This window comes from Bidens hawaiensis, unplaced genomic scaffold (assembly GCF_021521415.1).
Source record: "Bidens hawaiensis isolate Kalapana, Puna unplaced genomic scaffold, B.hawaiensis_p1.1 tig00017188_1, whole genome shotgun sequence".
Classification (NCBI taxonomy): domain Eukaryota; kingdom Viridiplantae; phylum Streptophyta; class Magnoliopsida; order Asterales; family Asteraceae; genus Bidens; species Bidens hawaiensis.
In genome coordinates this window covers 528,861-535,014 of record NW_027492604.1, presented here as the reverse complement: position 1 = coordinate 535,014, position 6,154 = coordinate 528,861, and positions in this window count along the sequence as shown.

The window sequence follows — 6,154 nt, the reverse complement described above, 5'->3', positions numbered from 1 at the left end:
GGCACTCCGTGTCTCGACACTACTTCCTTCATGTAGACACGAGTCAGTCTTTCCATTTTGTCTGTTTCCTTAATCGCTAGGAAGTGCGCCGATTTAGTCAACCGGACAACGATCACCCAGATGGTATCGCATCCCGTCGGTGTTTTAGGCAAACCCGTAATAAAGTCCATTGAGATGTGTTCCCATTTCCACATTGAGAGTTCCGGTTGTTGCAGTAGACCAGATGGTTTCTGGTATTCTATCTTGACTCTGGCACAAGTCAAGCATTTGCTCACGTAGGTGGCAATGTCGGCTTTCATGTTCGGCCACCAGTAAAGTTCCTTTAAATCATGATACATTTTATCTGAGCCAGGGTGGATAGAATATCGGGACTTGTGAGCTTCGTCCATCACTAGAGTTCTCAACTCTCCGTATCGTGGAACCCAAATCCGGTTCTCAAAATATCGGACCCCGTCCGATCTGGTTTCAAGTTGCTTGCTCATGCCCCGCATGAGTTCCGATGGAAGATTATCATCTTTCAAAGCTTCCAGTTGCGTATCGCGAATCTGATCGGGTAAGCTGGCATGAATCGTGAGTTACAATGCTCTCACTCGTCTGGGTTTATCTGTTTCTTTCCTGCTGAGGGCGTCGGCCACCACATTGGCCTTGCCAGGGTGGTACTTGATGGCACAATCATAATCTTTAAGCAGCTCGACCCAACGACGCTGTCGCATGTTCAGCTCCTTCTGATCGTAGATATGTTGGAGACTCTTGTGGTCGGTGTAAATGGTAAACTTGGTACCGTACAAGTAATGCCTCCATATCTTAAGAGCAAACACCACAGCTCCGAGTTCCAAATCGTGGGTCGTGTAGTTCTTCTTGTGAACCCGTAGTTGTCTAGAGGCGTAGGCTATAACCTTCTCGAGTTGCATCAGCACACAACCGAGACCTTGTATAGATGCGTCACAGTGTACTTCAAAATTTTCCGTTCCCTCGGGGAGGGCTAAAATAGGGGCGCTACAAAGCTTGGTTTTCAACAGTTGAAAAGCGGATTCTTGCGCGTCACCCCAGTTGTACTTAGTGCCCTTGTGAGTCAAAGCGGTGAGGGGTTGAGCAATCTTTGAAAATCCCTCGATGAAACGCCGGTAGTAGCCGGCCAGTCCTAGGAATTGTCGCACCTCAGTCGGAGTCTTAGGTGCTTCCCAGTTTTTGATGGCCTCTACCTTACCGGGATCGACATGGATACCATTCTCGTTGATCACATGTCCTAAAAAGTGAACCTCGCGAAGCCAAAATTCACATTTCGAGAGTTTAGCATACAGTTGTTCCTTCTTCAGCAGTTCCAGAATTATCCTTAAGTGCTCTTCGTGGTCAGTCTCGTTCTTGGAGTAGACGAGAATATCATCAATGAAAACAATCACGAACTTGTCGAGGTACGCCTTGCATACTCGATTCATGAGATCCATAAATACGGCTGGTGCGTTGGTTAGGCCAAAAGGCATAACCGAAAACTCGTAGTGACCATACCGTGTTCTGAAAGCCGTTTTTGAAATATCTTCTTCGCGCACTCTCAGCTGGTGATAACCGGATCGTAGATCGATCTTCGAGTAGTAACTCGATCCCTGAAGCTGGTCAAACAAATCATCAATTCGGGGTAAAGGATAACGGTTCTTGACCGTCACCTTGTTCAACTCCCGGTAGTCGATGCACATTCGGAAAGTCCCGTCTTTCTTTCGGACAAACAAGACAGGGGCTCCCCATGGCGATGAGCTAGGTCGGATAAAACCTTTATCCAACAAATCTTGCAACTGGGTGGACAACTCCTGAAGTTCCGCCGATGCGAGCCGATACGGGGCTCGTGCTATGGGTGCTGCACCGGGTGTCAACTCGATCTGAAATTCGACTTGATGAATAGGAGGGAGTCCGGGCAAATCCTCCGGGAAAACTTCCGGAAAGTCTCGCACAACCGGTATGTCTTCAATTCGTTTCTCCTCCGCGGGTTTCTCAACAATCTGCGCCAAAATTGCCGGATGACCCTTTCGTAAATACTTCTGTGCCTTCAAAAGGGTAATGACGCTGGTGGTCATGCCGCTTCTCTCGCCTCGGACCGAAATGATCTTGCCGGAAGGGGTGGTAATATGGACTATCTTATCATGGCATATAATCTCCGCTCGGTTCTCGGATAACCAGTCCATGCCGACAACGACATCGAAACTACTAAGCGTAAAAGGAATAAGGTCGATGTCAAAGACATGACCTGACAGTTTCAACTTACATCCCGCAAGTATATGAGTTGTTATTACAGTTTTACCGTTAGCTAATTCAACAGGAAACTTAGCGTCTAACGGGGTTGGAGTAAGGTTTAAAAGTTGGCTAAAAGCTTTTGACACAAAACTCCTATCAGCTCCAGTGTGAAACAAAATAGAAGCAAAACAATCGTTTACAGGGAACTTACCAGACACCACATGCGGATCATTGCGGGCTTGACCCGATCCAATCACAAACGCTCTTCCTTTGCCATTTCCTCCACCATTACTGCCACTTCCATTACCCCCATTATTGTCATTCTGTTTCAGCTTGGGGCAATCCTTCCGGAAATGACCTTCCTGTCCACATTCAAAACATCCCTTAGTCGTCATCGGTGGCTTAGGAGCACCCTTTGCTGCAGGGCTCCTCTACATTCTTTCGCTTGGTGACCTATCTTTCCGCATCTTTGACACTTGACACGGTCACACTGGCCAACATGATGATAGTTGCACCTGTTGCACTTTGGATATTTCCCAGCATATCCGCTCGAAACCTGCCCGCTACCGTTGTTGTTGTTGTTGTTGTTGTGATTCTGAGTGTTAAAGCTCCGAGTGAACTCGGGCTTACGGTAGTGTTGTTGCGGTGGGAGGTTCGAGGATGAAGATCTGGTGTTGTCAAACTTTCTCTTCCCGCTGTTCGGGTTGCTGTTGCTGGCGTGGTCATTACTCGGGTTGTCACGGGCTTTAGTAGTCGAACCCCTAGGTGGTAACGCACCTTGGGTCACAGCCTGATCCGTCAGTTTGTGAGCCAAACGGATCGCTTGTTGGATCGTGGCTGGTCTGGAAGACGTCACCATGCCCTGAATTTGCGGTGCTAATCCATCAATGTACATTTCTATCCTCTTGCTCGGCGGATCCACCATCCGCGGACACATCACAGCCAACTCGTGCGAACGAGTAGTGTAGGCTTCGATTACCGAGCCCACCATCTTCAACGACCAAAACTCCGACTCTAACTTCGAAATTTCTTCCCTCGGACAGTACTCCTCTCGCATCATGTTCTTGAACTCCTCTCAGTTCATCGCGTTAGCCAGTTCCAATCCAAGAATTTGCACATCTGCACATCGTCTGGGGACTCCTCTGAGTGTGCCTCCTCCTCAGCCGGTTCTTCTTCGGGTTCCTCCTCAGGATCTTCCTCGGGATCTTCCTCAGGCTCCTCTTCGGGATCTTCTTCAGGTTCTACATCAGGCTCTGCCTCGGGCTCGGCCTCAGGCTCCGCCTCAGGTTCTGCTGCGTTCTGATCAAGTTGCATTTGTAGGATATCGCAACGTTCTAACGCTATCTCAGTTCGGGTCCTTGCTTCTTGGAGTTGCTCTTGCAAGTCTATCATCTCGGCTTGCATCTTCATCATAACCTTGGTTTGTTGCTCACTAGTCTCTTGCATTTCTTTCATTGCCGCTGCCATGCGGGCAATCTCCTCCTGAGTCTCGGTTCCATCTTTAAACTGTCTGGCAACATTTTCTCTAGTGTAGCGCATGTAACCCACATCGCGCTCCAAACAAGAAACGACCGCTGCGAGAACTCGCTCCACAGATTCGGTTATGGGTGGTAGAGTGTTAGGGTAAGCAGGGTGGTTCGGGTGAGGCAATGGGGGAACTTGTTCACAGTAGACCATACGTCTGATCATGTTGGGGTACCATTCCCAGCTAACGTCGTTGTCATACAAGCCTCCGGATAGGCGGTACCTCTTCGGTGCAGGAGCTTCGAGTTCCGGGACTACACGGGGTGGCGAGGCAGTAGGTAACTGCGGTTCCTTCCCGTGAGCATGCGTCATCGAATCGGATGATGATGAGGGTGGCGTCGACATTCTTACAGGTAAGCCGGGCATATGCGCGCGTATGAGTGAAGGAGGTAAGGAAATAAGATTTCAAGACTACACAAACCTATGCAGTGCGTATCATTATAACTAATGGGTCGTCGCGGTTATAGTCTAGTATGCATGCAGTTTCTAGTTCGCTATAACCAATGGCTCTGATACCAATCTGTCACACCCTCAAAATCCACTAACGGAGTTTTACCGTCTGAGGGTGTGAACTGGCAGGATCGGAATCATTAGTTATAACCAAACCAAAGAAAAACGTTTAAATGAAAGTAAGTGCGGAAGCGTAAAACCTTAATTCAAAAGTTGCGTCACGCAGGACGACTTAAAACCAAATGTAAATGTTAAAATTAAGTTTGCAGAGTAAAGATGTTTTCAATTAATGCATGCTCCTAAACCGCGCGCCCGCCTCGGCTACCTGAGAATAACATACTAAAAGTGTCAACACAAGGTTGGTGAGTTCACAAGTAAAATAAGATAAATCGTTTAGCGTTTGCGTAACCTCGTTACGACGTTTAAATGTTGCGTAACCCCGTTACGACGTTTGAGTGTGTAACCACGTTACAGCGTTTAAGTGTTGCGTAACCCCGTTACGACGTTTGAGTGTGTAACCACGTTACAGCGTTTAAGTGTTGCGTAACCCCGTTACGACGTTTGAGTGTGTAACCACGTTACAGCGTTTAAGTGTTGCGTAACCCCGTTACGACGTTTGAGTGTGTAACCACGTTACAGCGTTTAAGTGTTGCGTAACCCCGTTACGACGTTTGAGTGTGTAACCACGTTACAGCGTTTAAGTGTTTTGCATTACCAGATAGTGTTATGTCAAATTATATATCGATAGGTAGCTAATCTATACAACAAGTATTGCTAAGTGGTTCGCGACCGAAGCTGACTGTTTATCAAGTGCCGGTCACCAGGTCCTCCAGACCATGGTAAGTGTTAGCCAAAATTACACCCACTCAACCTCCAGTTGAGCTTAGCGTCGGGTGGGGTTTGTCAAACCCAGTAGTACTACCCAACAGTGACTCGCTATTCCAAATATTAACCGGTCCGATGTGTGGGACTTCAAATGTTACGTATGCCGCTTAGCCTTTACAAGTGATATATAATTTATAACAAAATCTTTCATATGCGTTTATCTCAGAAAATATGTTTATCGGAGTATGTTATCTCCCCCAAGTGAAAAACGTTTGAAAGCAGTTTAAGAGTGGGGTAAGTGAACTCACTGTTTGCGAAGAATATCCGATCTAGATCGCCAAGTGATGCGCGTCGTAGAAAACTCTCTAGCGTTCTAAAATAACAAAGAGATTTTCTAAGTATCGGAACGTTTAACGAGTCTCTAGACTCGGCACATAATACCTATGCACGTAACATGTTTCGTGTTTCGTTTGTGAATCGTGTGTGACTTAAACAAGTACAATTGTGATACGATACATGAGTGAGCAATTACTTTCGTGTCATGTATTAATAACATACTTATTAGCAATTATTCCCGTAAGGGCATTTTGGTCAACAAACAAAGACTAACTAACCATTATTCCCCATAAGGGCAATTTGGTCAATTCATGGCAATCAACTAGCAACTATTCCCCGCAAGGGTATTTTGGTCAAAATACAACAATTATATAAAAACTATCATATTTCATGCATTCCTATACAACTCAGCAGCTAGTTTCGTTATGACAGAATTTCTACTTGAAAGATTGCACTAGTTCACCGATTATAACGTCTCAATTAATTCATCAAAAATTACCACAGAAGAATACATGTCTTAGGTTTCCAGAACATATTTTATCTTATTTTTATTCCACATATTTTTCTTATAATGACCAAAACATTACAGCTAACTCATATCAGTCAGATTCATGCACATCAGAATGTTATTTGCAATTCCCGTTAAACGAAAAATCCAATAAATGCAAGACCACTTGGGTTTGGTTCCTAACTCAGTGAGTCAACTTCCAGAAGTGGAACCAACCCAATTGGTCTCGTAGTTCATGAGATACAACATTTACAACATAACCTAACAGCAGGTCTAACAGCTCAGCTT